Source organism: Panulirus ornatus, chromosome 3 (genome assembly GCF_036320965.1).
Source record: "Panulirus ornatus isolate Po-2019 chromosome 3, ASM3632096v1, whole genome shotgun sequence".
Taxonomy (NCBI): domain Eukaryota; kingdom Metazoa; phylum Arthropoda; class Malacostraca; order Decapoda; family Palinuridae; genus Panulirus; species Panulirus ornatus.
Window position 1 is genome coordinate 3,569,608 of NC_092226.1, and position 22,984 is coordinate 3,592,591.

Here is a 22,984-nt window from a genome sequence, read left to right on the forward strand (position 1 = left end):
AGCAATACTACTATAATTGCTAATCAAACCCCACATATCATTATCATCATCATCAGATGAGCTGGTGTATATATAATTCACATTTGTTAACACAGCGGCAAACATTCTCACACTCTAGGTGTTGCTCACAGTTAATAATGACCACAGGTTATATGTCTACAACACACAGCGGAGGACAGGATGCTACAACTTGTTATTACTTTATCCAGACCAAACCACCACCGTCACCACAATATACTATCTACATTACCAGAATATAGATGACCACAACACAACAGTGCACCTGTGTGATGCTGATCACGACACAACAGTGCACCTGTGTGATGCTGATCACAACACAACAGTGCACCTGTGTGATGCTGATCACAACACAACAGTGTACCTGTGTGATGTTGATCACAACACAACAGTGCACCTGTGTGATGCTGATCACAACACAACAGTGCACCTGTGTGATGCACTCTATCATGGGCATGTGACTGCTTATGTGTACTGTGTGCAGGGAGGGAGTTTTACACTCGTGAAGCCTCATATCTTCAACATTCTCAGACATTACAACATCCTCATTCATCTTATTTCATTGATACCATAAAAGTACTTTCTTTTACATCCTCTCTAACAACTTCATGTTATGTCCTCTGGTTGTTCTTACATCACCGTCTACGTCATCAATGTTTTATCATCTTAAGTGTTGTGGTCAGGTCAAACCCTCATTCTTCTTGCTTTCACAGTGGGCAAATCTAAGGCCACTAAGCTTTCCACGTAACTCAGCTCTTAATTCTGATACCATCTTGGCTGCTCTATGTATGACATGAACAGCTTGCTTAATAGTTTCTTATCCATGAATATAAATGCATTTCTAATCTATATTACTAGTCATTTGGTTTCCTTAATCATTCTCCTCAGGCGGGACTCTTGTAAAGGGTTAGGGGCGATACTGACTACCAGGTCTCAAGTCACAAACAGATTGCTGCAACTCATTACATATACTCGGGTTGAACGCCATCCACCACGCATCAGACCAACACTAGGGTCTGTCTAGATCCCTTTGTAAGGTGGTAATATCCTCCTCGCGTTACACCTCCCTCATGACCTCTGCATCATCTGCAAAAATATTGAGGTAGGAGTTCCTCCCTCCTGGCAAGGTACTCACGCACAAGTGGTACCGGCCCCAGGACAGAGCCTTGCGGCACTCCACTGATGAACTCCATCCACTTCAAGAACGTTCATCTGGCATGCGTCCTGTGTTCCCTTCCACTGACACAATCACTTAGCTATCGGAGAAGGAGTCCACCCATCCCCTCCCCCTCCCCCTTCCCCCCTCCATTCCTGCCTAGCGACCCAGTTTCATCCTGGCATTCCAGATACAAACAGTCCACCCACGATTCCCTTTTGTGTCCGACAGAGCTCACTCTCTCGTAGAAATCCAAGAAGTTCATCACACATGACCTTTGCCTTAAACCATGCTGTCTCCTACTTAGACAATTAATTCATCCTCTACAGAAAAGCATTCACTTATTTTCTAAGTATCTTCTCCAGAACCTCACAGACCATATATAACATGTATGACGTTTGCTATTTTCCATTCCCTTGGCATCATGTCTCTCTCCAGTGGCATCCTGGAGAGGTTTATTTAGCATATCTGCTAACACCATCGGCACGTATGGTGAAATTTCATTAGAACGTGAGCCTCGTGTGGGTCCAGACCCTTTCAAATTCTCTTAATGGCTTTCTAGATATCTCACTACTTGCTAAGACCTCCTCCCCATTCAACCTCAGTGATGTGTGTGTGTGTGTGTGTGTGTGTGTGTGTGTGTGTGTGTGTGTGTGTGTGTGTGTGTGTGTGTGTGAGCAGTAGGCCTGGGGTAACACAACGCCACGTCATCAACTGTGACCCGACAATCTAATTAAAGTCTGAATATCATTAATATCATCGAAGAGTCAACACGGCCACTGCCACACACACAGGTCACTGCTTATGACTCCTGTCTGCACGGTGCAGGAACACTGTGCTGTACGGGGAGAGAGAGAGAGAGAGAGAGAGAGAGAGAGAGAGAGAGAGAGAGAGAGAGAGAGAGAGAGAGAGAGAGAGAGAGAGAGAGAGAGATTCTACACACGTGATCCCCCACCTCTACTATCATATGACTTTTAAAACTCGTGTGTGTTGTCCACATTCAGTTTCTCATAACACAATGTATACCATCTATCAACCACCGCTCTCATCCTACTGAAGTATTTTCCTCATTCTTTCTAACCAATTTCTGGCTCACGTAATGTCCTCTGCTTGTGTTATCCTCCCATCCGACGGAGAACTGTTCACTGTTGACACAAGCAAACGAGAATAAAGACTTAATGATTGTGATCAAGTCACTTTTTACTCTTCTGTCTTCTGAGGTGGACAAATCTATGGCCTGTAACTTCAAATGTAGGTCAGCTTTCTTAATCCTGGTTCCATCTTTGCTGTTCTCCTCTGCACTTTATCACTTCTTTATCCTTCTTAATTTTTGTGACCAAACTCGAGACACATATCTTAAGTTTGGACGAATGCTACGTGTGACCAGTTTGATGAAGGTTTCCTCATCCCTACACTGGAACACAACGCTCATAGTGGCTGGCGAAGAGTTTGTCTCCTTAATAACTCTTACACAATTGTAAATCCACGAGAGTCTCATTGGTTGACTGGAGGGAAAAGTTTAGAAACTAAACTGAGGGGGAACGAGTGACGTTAAGAAAAGAGATATTGGAGGGAATACGTTTTAGCACCAACGAATTCAACCAGGTTACCGCCTCTCCATTGAAAGAGTTTGCACAGGTCCGACCTGAGACGGAAAACATTCTCAGTAGGAGAATAGAACGAGGCGAAGATAAGGGGATGAAGGAGAAAGTGAGGTAAAGTATGTAAAGTGGAATTATCAGCATAAGAGTGAACTGAGTAAGAACAGAAGATCATTTATCATGTTAAGAAAGAGCGTAGGTGACAGGACGGAACCCAGAGGGAGACCGCTATTGTAGGATAGGAGTGGAAGGTCGCCCCATCCACGACTACTGCACTGGACCGGCCGGAGAGGCAGTTGTGTCCTGGGGAACAAAGGGAAGCGGAAAAACTAAACAGAATTTATAAAGCAATGACTTACGTCACACCTGTTAAACGCTTCGACATCGAGCGATACTACCACACAAGTCTCACGAAAATCCCAGTGATGACCAGAGGAGAGCAACATGGGAGGGACCACTAGGTGACCTGGCACTGTGATAGCCGCACTGGTGCCCAGATGGGAGGGGACGGGATTCTAAGTGGTAGAACAAGTGAGACTTTGGGAGAGTTTCCAACACTAGAGATGGCAGAGGTGAGGGTGAGAGGGTTCAAGCGGTCTCTTTACGTCTGGATGAGCTGCACCACGGCGGTCTTCCGAGCGGCAGGGGAAGTCTGGGGTCTTAAACAGAGGCGAAATAGGCGAGCAAAACTCGGGGGTAAACCAGAGGCACACTCGTTTAGGGCTGGAGGAGGTGTGCCATCTGTACCACACGTGTACCTTTCCCACCGGGAGCTGGGAGGGGAGGTGGACGACCCCTGCCTGCGTCAGGATAAGGTCAATGGTACGGGTGTATGATAATAATTATTATTGTAATAATAATAACAGTAATGATAATAATAATAATAATAATAATAATAATAATAATAATAATAATAATAATAATAATGTGAGTGGTGAGGAGAGCCAATGAAGAAAGACTAGAGACGCGTGAATGGTTCAGGTGACGGACGACCTCTGGTGAACGTTGGCAGTACTGCACGTCAGTGGGGGCCGGCCTGGGAGGTAGGTGGTGTCCAGGTGGGGCTGGAAGGTAGGCTGGGAGGCAGGTGGTGTCCAGGTGGGGCTGGAAGGTAGGCTGGGAGGTAGGTGGTGTCCAGGTGGGGCTGGAAGGTAGGCTGGGAGGCAGGTGGTGTCCAGGTGGGGCTGGAAGGTAGGCTGGGAGGCAGGTGGTGTCCAGGTGGGGCTGGAAGGTAGGCTGGCAGGTAGGTGGTGTCCAGGTGGGGCTGGAAGGTAGGTTGGGAGGCAGGTGGTGTCCAGGTGGGGCTGGAAGGTAGGTTGGGAGGCAGGTGGTGTCCAGGTGGGGCTGGAAGGTAGGCTGGGAGGCAGGTGGTGTCCAGGTGGGGCTGGAAGGTAGGCTGGGAGGTAGGTGGTGTCCAGGTGGGGCTGGAAGGTAGGTTGGGAGGCAGGTGGTGTCCAGGTGGAGCTGGAAGGTAGGCTGGGAGGCAGGTGGTGTCCAGGTGGAGCTGGAAGGTAGGCTGGGAGGCAGGTGGTGTCCAGGTGGGGCTGGAAGGTAGGTTGGGAGGCAGGTGGTGTCCAGGTGGGGCTGGAAGGTAGGCTGGGAGGCAGGTGGTGTCCAGGTGGGGCTGGAAGGTAGGCTGGGAGGTAGGTGGTGTCCAGGTGGGGCTGGAAGGTAGGCTGGGAGGCAGGTGGTGTCCAGGTGGAGCTGGAAGGTAGGCTGGGAGGCAGGTGGTGTCCAGGTGGAGCTGGAAGGTAGGCTGGGAGGCAGGTAGTGTCCAGGTGGAGCTGGAAGGTAGGTTGGGAGGCAGGTGGTGTCCAGGTGGGGCTGGAAGGTAGGTTGGGAGGCAAGTGGTGTCCAGGTGGGGCTGGAAGGTAGGCTGGGAGGTAGGTGGTGTCCAGGTGGGGCTGGAAGGTAGGTTGGGAGGCAGGTGGTGTCCAGGTGGGGCTGGAAGGTAGGCTGGGAGGTAGGTGGTGTCCAGGTGGGGCTGGAAGGTAGGCTGGGAGGCAGGTGGTGTCCAGGTGGAGCTGGAAGGTAGGCTGGGAGGCAGGTGGTGTCCAGGTGGGGCTGGAAGGTAGTTTGGAAGGCAGGTGGTGTCCAGGTGGGGCTAGAAGGTAGGTTGGGAGGCAGGTGGTGTCCAGGTGGGGCTGGAAGGTAGGTTGGGAGGCAGGTGGTGTCCAGGTGGGGCTGGAAGGTAGGTTGGGAGGCAGGTGGTGTCCAGGTGGGGCTGGTAGGTAGCTGGGGAGGCAGTGGTGTCAGGTGGGTCTGGAAAAGGTAGGTTGGGAGGCAGGTGGTGTCCAAGGTGGGGCTGGAAGGAAGGCTGGGAGGGCAGGTGTGTCCAGGAGGGGGCTGGGAAGTAAGGTTGAGAGGCAGGTGTGTCCATGTGGGCTGGAAGGTAGGGGTGGGATGCAGGTGTGTCCCCAGGGTGGGGCTCGGAAGGTAGGTTGGGAGCAGGTGGTGCCAGGGTGGGGCTGAAGGTAGGCTGGAGCAGGTGTGTCCAGGTGGAGCTGATTTAGGCTGGGAGTGACTGTTGGTGTCCAGGTGGGGCTGAAGGTAGGCTGGGAGGCAGGTGGTGTCCCCAGTTGGGGCTGGAAAGTTAAGGCTGGGGGCAGGTGGTGTCCCGGTGGGGCTGGAAGGTAGGCTGGAAGGCAGGTGGTGTCCAGGTGAGGGGAGTCTGTGGTGGATGGCTGTTGCTTCACCACAGGAGAGGTGATCAACGCAGAGCAGGACGGTGGCTGCCTCTCTTTATCCTCGACCCTTCCCCGTGTGTGTGTGTGTGTGTGTGTGTGTGTGTGTGTGTGTGTGTGTGTGTGTGTGCCATCATCTCCCCAGTGTTCAGGTGGCTCCCCGCGCACCCCATCATGAAGCAGCGCGGCCCCTGGAGCTGCCCTCACCCCACCCTTTCCTCCACCGCTCCCCTTCCCATCTGTATCACCCTCCTGCCTCGCCTCTCACTCCCAGCGCACCAGGTATTCGCCCCGCTGCTCCCACCAACTCTCGTCTGGCCAGACCTCCACTCCCTCCTGCCAGTAGTCAGAGTTGTAGCCAGTGTTGCAGCTGCCGCTCTGCCCCACACACCTGCCTGCACCTGACGACCACTGGATCTGTACCAGCAGTGGCCCGTCCTCCCCACCTGGGGCGTCCCGCCGGCCAGGAGTGGCACATTTATCCTCCACTTGACCATATTCGTTTGTTTTGATTACCCGGCGGCTCCCCTCCCCGTCCTCATGCAAGATGCAGGTGGTGTTGGAGCGGGCCACACTGCTTCACTTGAACCCCAGGAGCAGTGCTTCACTTCACTCGAACCCTGGGCCATCCAGGACGAGTGCTTCACTTGTCTCGAACCCCTGGCCATCAAGGACCACTCAGCAACACTGCTTCACTAGTCTCGAGCACGAAAGTGAAGCATGTGGTAGTCCTCCCATGAAGCACCAGTCAGACTCACTGGATCCCGTGTGGCACAACGAACAATATACACTGGCCATCACCAGACTGCCTGGCTCCTGTGAGGGTCAAAACAGTGCCATTATTGTGAAGCATAATTCCCTGCATGGCCAGCCAGGGTGAGGACTGCAGCACAACGGTAGGACCTTTAGGGACGATGCCTTAAGGGTCAGGACAAAGGTCACGACCTCATACTAGAGAGTGGCACCGCTGCGCTAATGGGGAAGGGGAATGGAAGGCAGGGGTGAGAGACGGAGGAGCAGACACGCGTGCGCATGCGCAACCCCACCGCATCTGAAACGTCACAACATGAAGCGTGATGGCAGTACACACCAAAACGAAGTAAACACTGTACAGTTTAACGAAGGATGAGACACATGGATCCCACAGTGTCCCAAGACATAAACCTCTCCCTGCCAGTGACCCCAGTAATAACCCAGGGTAAACCTGTGATAACTTACCTCATGTGATGGCATTCCTGATGACGTCGAATTCCTCGTTGCTAACTCACCAACGTCTCGCTGTAAGATATTGTCTCAATTTTCCCACTAAGTCTGGCGGATAGCTGTTAGGTCTGGCTCACGACGTAGTATGTGGGGTGGTAAAGTGTCATATGCGTCTGGGGAGAATATACAGCCACGAACTGATTCACACAAACTCAACATTTCGACAAGAAACACCTCACTACCTCTACTCCAGGCCTCTGGGGAACTGTTTTCATCCGAATTCTCATAATAATAAGACAGGACACTGAACCATTCTTGTGCACTGACGCTCTGGTGGAATATAACGCTCTGGCCCTCTGGTGGTCGGGTGATCGTTAACTCTTCCACAATACACTAGGGTTTGGATAGCAGACTGTCTTCTATTGATTACTACATTCATTTATATCGTCGGTTTACAAAGTTTTTAGCTTAATTACAGGTTAAATCATATAGTTTAGAGTTGTTCAAACATATAATCATATGTTGCTGAGACTTGTAACAATTAAAGTGTAAACAACGATTTTCTGTGATATGGTCTTGAGAACAACAATTTGTTGGAGGATTTTCCGTCGGTTATATTATCATGACCGCCAGCTGGGCCCGCCCGTTGACGTGGCTCGTTCCTTTGTGTGTTTTACATCAGTGACGCCGATCGTTAGGGAAACAAATTTGTTCTTGTTTCGATACATTTTCTGAGCACAGTGAAAGTGGATACAATGCTACGCAGTACGATCAATGACGCTAATGCATAAATTACCAAAACGTATGTGAAATGTCCACAGAACGACGCTAAACATCGCCAGGAAGGAACTATTTAATTTCCAGGGACGCCAGTGGAAGCCATTTCTGCCAGTCAACATACCTCCGCTAGATGACGACCAAACATTCCAGCCTCTGACGTCACCAGTAATAACTAACATTTTATGACCAGCAAATGAAGGTAAATAACGTCAAACGTTGCAGGGGTTCCGCCACGTTGCACCGCACGAGTGTACGCCAGCGTCGTTGTGAGCCAGGATAGCGAGGGTCATGTGTGTGCGTCAGCACCGTGTCTCCTTTTCACTCAACACCCGGACGTCTTTGCTGTGCTAAATGACTTTTTACATAATACATTTACCCTCAGTTCGCATTTAACATGTTGATATCAACAGCGTCAATTCTTTAATTTCATATTTAATCCATAAAAAAAATATACATACAAATGTTATCCGAACATCTATCGGCGCAAGCTACCTACACTGAGTCACTCCTACAATCATATCTATCTACCAGTTTACACAACACAGCCTAGGAGAGGAGACGGGCTGGGGAGTGGCAGGAAAATATGGATATGGGAAAAGAGGAAGTTCAGATCCAAGATCAACATGGTAGAAACTATTACTATAAACAAAAGATGAATGAAAGACGAGAAAACATTATGGTCATCTCCCCACATCAACATTCAAAAATTCTATTTTCAGGTTTCTTTTCAGTAAGTTTTAATCATACATGAATATTTTCGCAACGTGATCATCAGTATTTACATATGCCTCTCTCTGTAAATAAATATAAAATCATTTACTGAATCGAAAAACTTCTGAAATTAATTCAGATAGAAATTCCGGCACGAAGCGCATCACCGACGCACTGTGAGTGGGACCCCGCACAAGACACCCCCCCACCCCCACCCCCCCAGGTGCTAACTACTTCCTGGTCATGGAACCTGATACAACGGTAATTACCTGTGAAAGTCGTCTCTCCTACTCCTTAATTACCAATGCACTACCAACCACCAGTTACCCATCTGAGGGACTGATTCATTAAACCGGAGTCCCATCACCGCGCTACTGGCCCTCCCAAATGCACCCCCGCGCCATCATGATGCGTTCCATTCCCGCCACAATTTGGTCGGCCATTACCGCTGTGCGAGGCGCCCGAACGAGCCCGGCAACATCAACTAATGGCATTAATGTGATGTTAATTTCTAGAATACCACGTCTTTAAACGACTAATTATTCCACTCCAAACTATGACCAGCCTGCTGATCACTATGAACAGCCTGGTGATCAGTGATCAGCCAGTCACTTCCCCTAGCTGGTTGTCCGAGCGTTCGTCGTGTGTTCACACGTCTCTGCATCATGGCTGCTCACCTGACAATGTTGTGCTCTAATGACGCTGACGTGTGTAGCCTCCTGACGCTGACGTGTGCAGCCTCCTGACACTGACGTGTGCAGCCTCCTGACGCTGACGTGTGCAGCCTCCTGACACTGACGTGTGCAGCCTCCTGACGCTGACGTGTGCAGCCTCCTGACGCTGACGTGTGCAGCCTCCTGACACTGACGTGTGCAGCCTCCTGACGCTGACGTGTGCAGCCTCCTGACACTGACGTGTGCAGCCTCCTGACGCTGACGTGTGCAGCCTCCTGACACTGACGTGTGCAGCCTCCTGACACTGACGTGTGCAGCCTCCTGACACTGACGTGTGCAGCCTCCTGACGCTGGCGTGTGCAGCCTCCTGACGTTGACGTGTGCAGCCTCCTGACACTGACGTGTGCAGCCTCCTGACGCTGGCGTGTGCAGCCTCCTGACGTTGACGTGTGCAGCCTCCTGACGCTGACGTTTGCAGCCTCCTGACACTGACGTGTGCAGCCTCCTGACACTGACGTGTGCAGCCTCCTGACACTGACGTGTGCAGCCTCCTGACGCTAGACTTAGCTAAGGTCAAAGCTGATATTATGACCCGGGAGGAAACGCTTAGCGCTTGTTAACTACCCCTGACGCTCAAGCTTGATCAAGGAACCGCACGTAACGACCACTGCCTGGCACGTGACCTCAACCTTCATGGGGTCAGGTCAAAGGTCAAGCTATCATATCCTAGGTCAGCATCATGGTCCTCGTGTGGGGTTAACTGCAAAATTGCTGGTTAATGCCAGACCCACCGACATGGTCACAGTGACGTGGACACGAGATTTCCACGATTCAACAGCCATGCCGCCATGTTCCATGCGATAGGTGTCCGGCTCGACCCCCCCCCCCCCCCCTTACTGCCAACTGGACAGTTGACTACCCTCACCTCGGCCTCGTGGCACGAGGGACACCACCGGCCCACGGGAGGACGTGAGGAAAACGGAGGTAAAGAAAACGATATGCGTGGCTTGCCGCCGTAGCGGCGACGCAAGTACGGTAATAAAACCCGAAGAGACAGAAAACGACGCGTGTGCTCCTGCTGCAATATAACTCGAGAAATAAAGCGATAAAATCGAAAAAAGAAAACGGTGTTTCCCCTCTCTACAGGGGAGACACCAGTAATAAAACTGCTCGAGATAGAAAACAGTCTGCCTGTCCCTCTCTCTCAGAGGAGAAGACAAGTAATAAAAGTGTAGTGTGAGGGAGGAGGGGGCCAGGCCTCACGCCTCACTGTGAGGTGGTTACTGATGATGTCTTCCAGGTGGTAATGAGGCGGGAGACCTGCTTTATGAGGCGACAACTCACACCTGCTCACTAATCTCTGGTGCTGGGGGAAGGGGGGGTGGTGGATGATGGTGGGGGAGGGGGGTGTGGATGATGGTGGGGAGGGGGTGTGGATGATGGTGGGGAGGGGGTGTGGATGATGGTGGGGAAGGGGGGGTGGATGATGGTGGGGGAGGGGGTGTGGATGATGGTGGGGGAGGGGGTGTGGATGATGGTGGGGGAGGGGGTGTGGATGATGGTGGGGGAGGGGGTGTGGATGATGGTGGGGGAGGGGGGGTGTGTGGATGATGGTGGGGGAGGGGGTGTGTGGATGATGGTGGGGAGGGGGTGTGGATGATGGTGGGGAGGGGGTGTGGATGATGGTGGGGAGGGGGTGTGGATGATGGTGGGGAGGGGGTGTGGATGATGGTGGGGGAGGGGGTGTGGATGATGGTGGGGGAGGGGGTGGATGATGGTGGGGGAGGGGGGTGTGTGGATGATGGTGGGGGAGGGGGTGTGTGGATGATGGTGGGGGAGGGGGGGTGTGGATGATGGTGGGGGAGGGGGTGTGGATGATGGTGGGGGAGGGGGTGTGGATGATGGTGGGGGAGGGGGTGTGGATGATGGTGGGGGAGGGGGTGTGGATGATGGTGGGGGAGGGGGGGTGGATGATGGTGGGGGAGGGGGTGTGTGGATGATGGTGGAGATGCTATGACTGATGGTGGTGGAGAAGGTGGAGGTTATATTACAGGTGTTGGTGATGATGGTGGTGATGTTGGAGATGTTACTATTGGTGGTGATGGTGATGTGGGACACCCGTGTGTGTGTGTGTGTGTGTGTGTGTGTGTGTGTGTGTGTGTGTGTGTGTGTGTGTGTGCTGTACGGAGAGGGCAGTTTACCCTCGTGAGGCTCCATATCTTCAACCTTCCCTACTGTATTACAACCTCTTAAATCTCAGTATGTTGTGTGCATGAACCACGTCATCCGTGCCCCACACCAGCACAGTGCTCCACGTGTGCTCACAACCACGTCCTCCGTGCCCCACACCAGCACAGTGCTCCACGTGTGCTCACAACCACGTCCTCCGTGCCCCACACCAGCACAGTGCTCCACGTGTGCTCACAACCACGTCCTCCGTGCCCCACACCAGCACAGTGCTCCACGTGTGCTCACAACCACGTCATCCGTGCCCCACACCAGCACAGTGCTCCACGTGTGCTCACAACCACGTCCTCCGTGCCCCACACCAGCACAGTGCTCCACGTGTGCTCACAACCACGTCCTCCGTGCCCCACACCAGCACAGTGCTCCACGTGTGCTCACAACCACGTCCTCCGTGCCCCACACCAGCACAGTGCTCCACGTGTGCTCACAACCACGTCCTCCGTGCCCCACACCAGCACAGTGCTCCACGTGTGCTCACAACCACGTCCTCCGTGCCCCACACCAGCACAGTGCTCCACGTGTGCTCACAATAAGTTTCTTGCTTCATTCCACGTACTGTCCTCGGCTGGTTCCGGCCCATCATCTCTCCAGGAACTGTTCACTGTTCTCACACACACGTGTAAATGAATGAATAATGAATAAATAAATATATAAATAGATAAAGGTTCATCAAATTTCCGGCAACCATTGGTAAGGAACTATACAAATGAGAAGTTATTGAAATAGTGAGTCATAGTAATAATAATAATAATAATAATAATAATAATAATAATAATAATAATAATAATAATAATAATAATAATAACTAGTTAATTAATTACAAAAGATCTTGAAGTTTGGGCCACGTCCTTGTACCACCTGGATCAGCACATGAGTGACGTGTGCGTACATAACACAGGAAGTTTTACATGACAAATTCTATGGTTTCTACATTATACATTTAGTGGTCATCACGTGATGTAAAGTTACATATTGGCTGAACTGCTGTAATACTGGCTTGACTTACATTATGTATGTAATGGTCAACATTACATGATGTAAAGTTACATTTTTGAAGTACAGTAATACTGTATTAACATATTATGTATCTAATGGTCAACATTAAGTGACGAATATTCAACATCAAGTGGCGAATATTGTTACGTTGGTTGTGTTACAGCAATACAGTAGTTGACATACACATAATTATGGGTCAACTTAGTTGGCTGAACTTGTTCATGATGGTTCATGACCTTCACAGCTGCAGGTATGGCACACTTCTCGTACGTGTACAGTACTGGGTGGTGAGTGTGGTGACGGTGGTGGTGTGGTGGTGGTGGTGGTGTGGCTGTATTAAGGAAGGCTACGGGTATGGCTCACACTGGAGTCACCTGGTGAGGGAGGGTAGCAGGGGTGAGGCTGTGCTGGCTGGGTCGTGGTCGCCACTCCCTCACCGTCCACGGGAAAGTTTCGTGGGTGTAATTAACTTCACGAGGTCCGCTGTTTGCCCAGCACCGTCCATACACCCCCCCGTGGTGGGTGTGGCCAGTGTTCCCGGGTCACACGTCTCGAGGACCACGTGTCTGGCCCGCGGGAGACCTCACTCAGGCAGAGGGGAGGGGCAGTGAGGAAGACCCTCACACGGGGAGAGGAAGGACCTCCTGCTTCAGATATGAAGACTGACGTCATCACTTCAGATCCAACCCGGCCCGGCCCGACCCGACCCGGCCTGGCCCGACCCGACCCGACCCAGCCCGGCCCGACCCGACCCAGCCCGGACCGGCCCGCCCCGACCCGACCCGACCCAGCCCGGCCCGGCCCGCCCCGACCCGCAGGGTCGTAAAGGAAGCATCAGTGTGCATCACTTGGTTCTTTGTGTCGTATGTGGTCAGCTCTGTCCTCACCACCTCCCACACCAACTACAATTATAAATCGGTCAAGATATATATATATATATGGGATTAAGAATACTTCCCACGTATTCCCTGCGTGTCGTAGAAGGCGACTAAAAGGGGAGGGAGCGGGGGGCTGGAAATCCTCCCCTCTCGTTTTTTTTTTTTTAAATTTTCCAAAAGAAGGAACAGAGGGGGCCAGTTGAGGATATTCCAAAAAAGGCCCAGTCCTCTGTTCTTAGCGCTACCTCGCTGGCGCGGGAAATGGCGAATAGTTTAAAAGAAAGAAAGAAAAAAAAAAAAATATATATATATATATATATATATATATATATATATATATATATATATATATATATATATATATATATATATATATATAACATTTCACCAGCCCAGTGTGGTAGTTAAGCTGGAGGGTTATAACAAGACTTGGCCTCGGTAGGTTGTAGAAGGGAGGAGTGACCAGGTCACAACCCGAGCTGGTTGTTGTTGGTTGTGAGGTTGGCCAGGTTGGGGCCAGCCTGGGGCCACAACTTACTGTCTCATGAGGTAATAATGTCAGAAGGTCAGGGATGACTGGCCACAATCATGACTCAGCCATAATGAAGCAGATGGTTTACGAGGCTCACAGGCCACCACCACCGCCAGGCAGGTGGTGGTGTCCAGGCCAGGCAGGTGGTGGTAGGACAGATGATTAGACAGGTGAAGGTGGGATAGGTGGTCAGCTCAAGCAGGTGGTGGTAGGACAGGTAGCCAGGCAGGTGGTGGTAGGACAGGTGGCCATGCAGGTGGTGGTGGGACAGGTGGCCAGGCAGGTGGTGGTGGGACAGGTGGCCAGGCAGGTGGTGGTGGGACAGGTGGCCAGGCAGGTGGTGGTAGGACAGGTGGCCATGCAGGTGGTGGTGGGACAGGTGGCCAGGCAGGTGGTGGTGGGACAGGTGGCCAGGCAGGTGGTGGTGGGACAGGTGGCCAGGCAGGTGGTGGTGGGACAGGTGGCCAGGCAGGTGGTGGTGGGACAGGTGGCCAGGCAGGTGGTGGTGGGACAAGTGGCCAGGCAGGTGGTGGTGGGACAGGTGGCCAGGCAGGTGGTGGTGGGATAGGTGGCCAGGCAGGTGGTGGTGGGACAGGTGGCCAGGCAGGTGGTGGTGGGACAGGTGGCCAGGCAGGTGGTGGTGGGACAGGTGGCCAGGCAGGTGGTGGTGGGACAGGTGGCCAGGCAGGTGGTGGTGGGACAGGTGGCCAGGCAGGTGGTGGTGGGACAGGTGGCCAGGCAGGTGGTGGTGGGACAGGTGGCCAGGCAGGTGGTGGTGGGACAGGTGGCCAGGCAGGTGGGCCGTCGGCTTTAACGTATCAGGTGCTGCCTGGCTGGTGGGAGGGGGTGGGGGTGGGAGGGAGTACATGTCCGCGTATTTTTAAAGGTTCAGGCGAACCTTACTGACCTGCCTACACCTACCACCTACACCTGGCCCGCTACACCTTGCCACCTACACCTGGCCCGCTCCACCCCGCCACCTACACCTGGCCCGCTACACCCCGCCACCTACACCTGGCCCGCTACACCCTGCCACCTATACCTGGCCCGCTACACCCCGCCACCTGCACCTGGCCCGCTACACCTTGCCACCTACACCTGGCCCGCTACCCCTGTTTGTTTTGAAGTTGTTGATTAATAATTTGCATATTCTGCTTAGACTCTGTACACCAGCAGCAGGTCGACACTACCACCTGGTCGACACCAGTAGCAGGTCGACACTGCCACCTGGTCGACACCAGTAGCAGGTTTACACTGCCACCTGGTCAACATCAGTAGCTGGTTGACACTAACACACCCACACACACACACACACACACACACACACACACACACACACACATATATATATATATATATATATATATATATATATATATATATATATATATATATATATATATATATATATATATATATCCAAACCTGCTGCCTTGCCGGCTTTCATCTTCCGCAAAGCTTTTACTACCTCTTCTCTGTTTACCAAATCATTTTCCCTAACCCTCGCACTTTGCACACCACCTCGACCAAAACACCCTATATCGGCCACTCTATCATCAAACACATTCAACAAACCTTCAAAATACTCACTCCATCTCCTTCTCACATCACCACTACTTGGCAGCAGGTTTGGATGGTATTGCAGTGGAATTTATTAAAAAAGGGGGTGACTGTATTGTTGACTGGTTGGTAAGGTTATTTAATGTATGTATGACTCATGGTGAGGTGCCTGAGGATTGGCGGAATGCTTGCATAGTGCCATTGTACAAAGGCAAAGGGGATAAGAGTGAGTGCTCAAATTACAGAGGTATAAGTTTGTTGAGTATTCCTGGCAAATTATATGGGAGGGTATTGATTGAGAGGGTGAAGGCATGTACAGAGCATCAGATTGGGGAAGAGCAGTGTGGTTTCAGAAGTGGTAGAGGATGTGTGGATCAGGTGTTTGCTTTGAAGAATGTATGTGAGAAATACTTAGAAAAGCAAATGGATTTGTATGTAGCATTTATGGATCTGGAGAAGGCATATGATAGAGTTGATAGAGATGCTCTGTGGAAGGTATTAAGAATATATGGTGTGGGAGGCAAGTTGTTAGAAGCAGTGAAAAGTTTTTATCGAGGATGTAAGGCATGTGTACGTGTAGGAAGAGAGGAAAGTGATTGGTTCTCAGTGAATGTAGGTTTGCGGCAGGGGTGTGTGATGTCTCCATGGTTGTTTAATTTGTTTATGGATGGGGTTGTTAGGGAGGTGAATGCAAGAGTTTTGGAAAGAGGCGCAAGTATGAAGTCTGTTGGGGATGAGAGAGCTTGGGAAGTGAGTCAGTTGTTGTTTGCTGATGATACAGCGCTGGTGGCTGATTCATGTGAGAAACTGCAGAAGCTGGTGACTGAGTTTGGTAAAGTGTGTGAAAGAAGAAAGTTAAGAGTAAATGTGAATAAGAGCAAGGTTATTAGGTACAGTAGGGATGAGGGTCAAGTCAATTGGGAGGTGAGTTTGAATGGAGAAAAACTGGAGGAAGTGAAGTGTTTTAGATATCTGGGAGTGGATCTGGCAGCGGATGGAACCATGGAAGCGGAAGTGGATCATAGGGTGGAGGAGGGGGCGAAAATTCTGGGAGCCTTGAAGAATGTGTGGAAGTCGAGAACATTATCTCGGAAAGCAAAAATGGGTATGTTTGAAGGAATAGTGGTTCCAACAATGTTGTATGGTTGCGAGGCGTGGACTATGGATAGAGTTGTGCGCAGGAGGATGGATGTGCTGGAAATGAGATGTTTGAGGACAATGTGTGGTGTGAGGTGGTTTGATCGAGTAAGTAACGTAAGGGTAAGAGAGATGTGTGGAAATAATAAGAGCGTGGTTGAGAGAGCAGAAGAGGGTGTTTTGAAATGGTTTGGTCACATGGAGAGAATGAGTGAGGAAAGATTGACCAAGAGGATATATGTGTCGGAGGTGGAGGGAACGAGGAGAAGAGGGAGACCAAATTGGAGGTGGAAAGATGGAGTGAAAAAGATTTTGTGTGATCGGGGCCTGAACATGCAGGAGGGTGAAAGGAGGGCAAGGAATAGAGTGAATTGGAGCGATGTGGTATACCGGGGTTGACGTGCTGTCAGTGGATTGAATCAAGGCATGTGAAGCGTCTGGGGTAAACCATGGAGGGCTGTGTAGGTATGTATATTTGCGTGTGTGGACGTATGTATATACATGTGTATGGGGGTGGGTTGGGCCATTTCTTTCGTCTGTTTCCTTGCGCTACCTCGCAAATGCGGGAGACAGCGACAAAAAAAAAAAAAAAAAAAAAAAAATATATATATATATATATATATATATATATATATATATATATATATATATATATATATATATACTGGAAAGGATCACAATTTTGCGCGTGATCAAATATATTCCTATGAGTCCACGGGGAAAATGAAACACGAGAAGTTCCCAAGTGCACTTTCGTGTAATAATCACATCATCAGGGGAGACACAAGAGAGAAATATAAGTCAGTTGATATACAATGAAGAGACGTAGCTAGACCACCGTTTGGTAAACAAGTGACTGTCCGAATGGAGGTCGGGTGCGTCCAAGACGGACAAACGAGCGTATCATAAACTTATTATGTGGACCAGAAGGGGAAGTGTTTACAAATTTTATCAACAATAAAGCTATCCAAAATTAGGTAGTGTACCTTCTACGACTCAAACTGACGCGGGATAGGAATGGAACCATTGGGAACGACTGAGGCAGTACTGCCTGGGACGCAGGCGGGAGTGGTATATCATTATTTACCCATGAAAGTTCCCAGAAGATATAGTCCTCAGCCGACTCTAGAGAATGATTCCCTATTGACGCGTCGGACATGGAAGACTCGGTCAAATGTCACCACTCACCTCACAATGTACGACAACCACAGAAAACACCTGGAACATTCGGGACGCAAGACTATACGCAGGACGCACGACGGTGGACGACTGTCATGAGGATCTGGACGAGTATTTGCAAAGGGCGGAAGACTATCTGAGATGTGCGAGTTGCAGGAGCCTGCGGGTAGTTGCAGGGGCCTGCGGGCCGCGGATGCCGACAGTGTTTGACCGGGAACACTGGGCGAGAACACCTGCTCCAGGTATATATCTCAGGTGTTCCCGGACTCCGCCTGCAGGTGCTAACACCGCGAAAGAGAGGTCGCCGTCACAGGACGGAACAGAGAACAGCAACGTCTAAGAAGGACCTTCCAACTCAAGAATAAATCCACCTTATCCTGCTCCTACAAGGAGCGCAGCCTCAAAACTGCGAGAGCCCCATCAAGATCAAGGTCTCCGGGAGAGGAAGTGATCGAGATGAGAGCAGAATATTGGAAAGTAAACAGTGGCTGAATATAATGCTGGTACGGATGTTTACACTCCAGCTCCCCGGCCCTCGAGGAGTTACGGTGGTAATTCCCCGTGTGAGGCAGGACCTCACACCCTCCCCAGGTACAACACTCCTGACGGAGGGATGAAAGAGAATCTGTGAGTCCTCACCAGCCTCCCGTGTTGGCCCATCTTAATGGTAAATACGCCACTCTTACAACACTGGAGAGAGATGGTTGTTGCTTGTATCTTGTTATGATCACGGACCCCGTGGTGGAGGGAGGGACCAGACCCCGTGGTGGAGGGAGGGACCAGACCCCGTGGTGGAGGGAGGGACCAGACCCCGTGGTGGAGGGAAGGACCAGACCCCGTGGTGGAGGGAGGGACCAGACCCCGTGGTGGAGGGAAGGACCAGACCCCGTGTTGGAGGGAGGGACCAGACCCCGTGGTGGAGGGAAGGACCAGACCCCGTGGTGGAGGGAGGGACCAGACCCCGTGGTGGAGGGAAGGGGATGTAGTGTGGCCTCCACCGTCTGCTGACAGTACGGGTCACTGGATATGATTCCTGAGGTTAAGACCCCAGTACCTGCCCCAGCTAACCTCGGGGTTAAGACCCCAGTACCTGCCCCAGCTAACCTCGGGGTTAAGACCCCAGTACCTGACCCAGCTAACCCCGGGGTTAAGAGCCCAGTACCTGCCCCAGCTAACCTCGGGGTTAAGACCCCAGTACCTGCCCCAGCTAACCCCGGGATTAAGACCCCAGTACCTGCCCCAGTTAACCCCGGGGTTAAGACCCCAGTACCTGACCCAGCTAACCTCGGGGTTAAGACCCCAGTACCTGCCCCAGCTAACCCCGGGGTTAAGACCCCAGTACCTGCCCCAGCTAACCCCGGGGTTAAGACCCCAGTACCTGCCCCAGCTAACCCCGGGGTTAAGACCCCAGTACCTGCCCCAGCTAACCCCGGGGTTAAGACCCCAGTACCTGCCCCAGCTAACCCCGGGGTTAAGACCCCAGTACCTGCCCCAGCTAACCCCGGGGTTAAGACCCCAGTACCTGCCCCAGCTAACCTCGGGGTTAAGACCCCAGTACCTGCCCCAGCTAACCTCGGGGTTAAGACCCCAGTACCTGCCCCAGCTAACCTCGGGGTTAAGACCCCAGTACCTGCCCCAGCTAACCTCGGGGTTAAGACCCCAGTACCTGCCCCAGCTAACCTCGGGGTTAAGACCCCAGTACCTGACCCAGCTAACCCCGGGGTTAAGAGCCCAGTACCTGCCCCAGCTAACCTCGGGGTTAAGACCCCAGTACCTGCCCCAGCTAACCCCGGGATTAAGACCCCAGTACCTGCCCCAGTTAACCCCGGGGTTAAGACCCCAGTACCTGACCCAGCTAACCCCGGGGTTTAGACCCCAGTACCTGCCCCAGCTAACCCCGGGGTTAAGACCCCAGTACCTGCCCCAGCTAACCCCGGGGTTAAGACCCCAGTACCTGCCCCAGCTAACCCCGGGATTAAGACCCCAGTACCTGCCCCAGTTAACCCCGGGGTTAAGACCCCAGTACCTGCCCCAGTTAACCCCGGGGTTAAGACCCCAGTACCTGACCCAGCTAACCCCGGGGTTTAGACCCCAGTACCTGCCCCAGCTAACCCCGGGGTTAAGACCCCAGTACCTGCCCCAGCTAACAACGGGGTTAAGACCCCAGTACCTGCCCCAGCTAACCCCGGGATTAAGACCCCAGTACCTGCCCCAGTTAACCCCGGGGTTAAGACCCCAGTACCTGCCCCAGCTAACCCCGGGATTAAGACCCCAGTACCTGCCCCAGTTAACCCCGGGGTTAAGACCCCAGTACCTGACCCAGCTAACCCCGGGATTAAGACCCCAGTACCTGCCCCAGTTAACCCTGGCGTTAAGACCCCAGTACCTGACCTAGCTAACCCCGGGGTTTAGACCCCAGTACCTGCCCCAGCTAACCCCGGGGTTTAGACCCCAGCTTCTGTATCACCACTTGGGAAGCCCGTTATTCCTGGGGGAAGGCAGGGGTGGAGGAGGGAGGGGGTGGAGGAACTACCATGAATATCTTTTTTCCAATTTATCGTTGTGAGTTGTGAGGTGGAGGCGGGGGTGAATGTCCCCAGACCTGCCTGGTGTGTGGCCGGGGGGGAGGTGTGAGGTAGTGCTGATGTCTTGACGTGAGAACACGACACTCTGGACCTACTGCCTGTCCAGGGGTAACTCAGCCCCCCCCCACCCCCCTCAGCACCCACACTCTCCCCCTCTCCCAGCACACACCCCCATACCCCCAGCACACACCCCCACATAACGCCCCAGCTGTGATGGTCGACCCCACACACACACACACACACACACACACACACACACACACACACACACAACCTTACCTTTGGTGCACGTAAAGTGTACCTACCACCACCCCCCTGCCCCTACCCCCTCCCCCTCCCTCACTACGCCATTCCCTCCTCATTACCCACTTCTACCCCCTCCCCTCCTCACTACCTCATTCCTTCCTCATTACCCCACTCCCCCCTCCTCACTACCCCTCCCCCCTCCTCACTACCCCTCCCCCCTCCTCACTACCCCTCCCCCTCCTCACAACCAGCTGAGCTGTCGTCCGCCTGGGATGGGGGGGGGGGAGTCTCTGCCAGAGGCTTAGGTTGATGGGGCGTCAGTGCTGGTGATGGGGTGAGGTTGTCTGTGATGGGACGGGATCGTAGGTGATGGGGTTCGTTATCTCAGTGAGGGGAGGAGGTTGTGAGGGATGGGGCGGAGGGGGGTTAAATTATGAGGTTATGAGTACAGGGATGGTGTTGTGAGTCATGGGTTAAGGTCAAAAGGATAATGAGGTTCATGACTCAGGGAGTCATTAGTAACGGGGTTGGTCCCCCCAGCTTGCACGCACGTGCACACCGTTGACGTGGGGGGGTTCTATCCCCCCCCTCCCACCCCACCCTCCTGTACTTGCTGTAGTCACCATGACGTTGACGTGGGGGTTCTCTCCCCCCCTCCCACCCCACTCTTCTATACTTGCCATAGTCACCATGACAGAGGTACAGACCGTTGACGTGGGGGGTTCCTCGTGCTCACCTTGCCGTGGTTGCCTCGCATGACGGGGTCTGTTATTTTGCGTGGCGAGACGTTAGTGACGTCTTGAACCATGATTTACCTGGGGGGGGGGGCGAGAATCTCTCCCCCCTCCCCCAGGTATGTGGTCCTGGGGACCTCATGATCAATAACCAAATAAATTCCTCACACTTTGCGTCATTGTCCAGCGGCCAGGTGGCCATGAGGCCAGATTGATTGGTCATGAGGTGCAGCGTAGGGGTGGGCGTGGCCTGGGGGGGGCGTGGCCTGGGGGGGGCGTGGTGGGAAGGGTTATGAGGAGGGGTCAGTGGGCGTGGTCAATCAGAGGGACGTGTTTGTATTGTGTTGTGAGGTAATGTTGCAGGTGTGTGATGCAGGTGTATGTTCTCGTGTTGGTTCTTGTCTGCCATGGTCAGCGTTGAATGCCTGAGGGCTGTACGCTGATTGGATGAATATTTCTGTAGTAATATTCGAAAAGAATATTTTCCATACAAGAAATTCTGCCTGGCGGCCACACTACGACACACACACTCCCTCGCCGGGGTCGTTCTTCGTCAGGTGGTGTGGGGAAGAGGCAGGTGTGGGGAAGAGGCAGGTGTGGGGAAGAGGCAGGTGTGGGGAAGAGGCAAGTGTGGGGAAGAGGCAGGTGTGGGGAAGAGGCAAGTGTGGGGAGGGGGCAGGTGTGGGGAGGGGGAAGGTGTGGGGAGGGGGCAAGTGTGGGGAAGAGGCAGGTGTGGGGAGGGCGCAGGTGTGGGGGAGGGGGCAGGTGTGGGGGAGGGGCAGGTGTGGGGAAGGGGCAGGTGTGGGTAGGGGCAGGTGTGGGGAGGGGGCGGGTGTGGGGAGGGGCAGGTGTGGGGAAAGGGCAGATGTGGGTAGGGGGCAGGTGTTGGGAGGGGGCAGGTGTGGGGAAGGGGCAGGTGTGACGCGCTCGTCTTATGTTTACAGTCGATCAGCTGATCTTGTGACGTCATGCGTCACGTGACAAATCCTGCTCGTGCTGCAGAGGCTACTGGTGACCCGTCCAGTGTCTGGTGACCCGTCCAGTGTCTGGTGACCCGTCCAGTGTCTGGTGACCCGTCCAGTGCCTGGTGACCCGTCCAGTGTCTGGTGACCCGTCCAGTGCCTGGTGACCCGTCCAGTGCCTGGTGACCCGTCCAGTGCCTGGTGACCCGTCCAGTGCCTGGTGACCCGTCCAGTGCCTGGTGACCCGTCCAGTGTCTGGTGACCCGTCCAGTGTCTGGTGACCCGTCCAGTGCCTGGTGACCCGTCCAGTGCCTGGTGACCCGTCCAGTGTCTGGTGACCCGTCCAGTGCCTGGTGACCCGTCCAGTGCCTGGTGACCCGTCCAGTGCCTGGTGACCCGTCCAGTGCCTGGTGACCCGTCCAGTGCCTGGTGACCCGTCCAGTGCCTGGTGACCCGTCCAGTGTCTGGTGACCCGTCCAGTGCCTGGTGACCCGTCCAGTGCCTGGTGACCCGTCCAGTGCCTGGTGACCCGTCCAGTGTCTGTCAGTTAAGGTTGCACGAGGTCACTGGAGTGAGTGGCGCTAGGTCAGGTGTGACCCACCTTACCTCTGGGATCAGAAGTAAGGTCTGAACCCAGGAATTTCCCACCGCACGTAACTTGTCCCTCACCCTCGCACGCTACAACTTCAGACACCAACTCCTGAAATCTGAAGTTGAAGCGACACGACCCAGCATGACCCGCGCTCTCAGAAAAGCTTGATATTGTAACCGTTACAGAAACCTGAATTAATACTGGAAATATCATGTTCTGTGGGAAGGAGACTGCAAGTGTGGCGGCAAAGTGGAGTGAAGGTTAGGTTCTTACTCCACACTGTATTGAAGTGATGACACACAGAGAAATTGTAGTTGTAGCTGAAAGACAGTGGAAGAGAGCGAGAAAAATGGTAATACTTTATACGAAGAAGTTAAATCTTCAGATAGAAACTGGGGGTCGGGATGCCGCCAGCTGGGCTCGAAATAAGATTATGGTGCAGGTCAACGTGGCTGGGAGGCAGTTTTGTGTCCCTTCTCTTCTGCTCAATTTCTACATCAACAATAATA

General features: G+C 52.8%; 1 protein-coding gene across 4 annotated transcripts in view; it reads right to left on the minus strand.

The window, feature by feature from the left end:
* The window catches only part of LOC139760062 (WSCD family member AAEL009094-like), a 234,698-nt gene that overhangs the window by 79,709 nt on the left and 132,005 nt on the right, over positions 1-22,984 (minus strand). The window contains exon 1 of one of the 4 annotated variants that reach the window (XM_071682849.1): positions 6,678-6,980. The exons of the other annotated variants lie outside the window; for them this stretch is intronic. The gene's annotated coding sequence lies outside the window, so the exon portion shown is untranslated. Of the gene's footprint in view, positions 1-6,677; positions 6,981-22,984 lie in introns of those variants that run through there. 4 annotated transcript variants of the gene reach the window in all.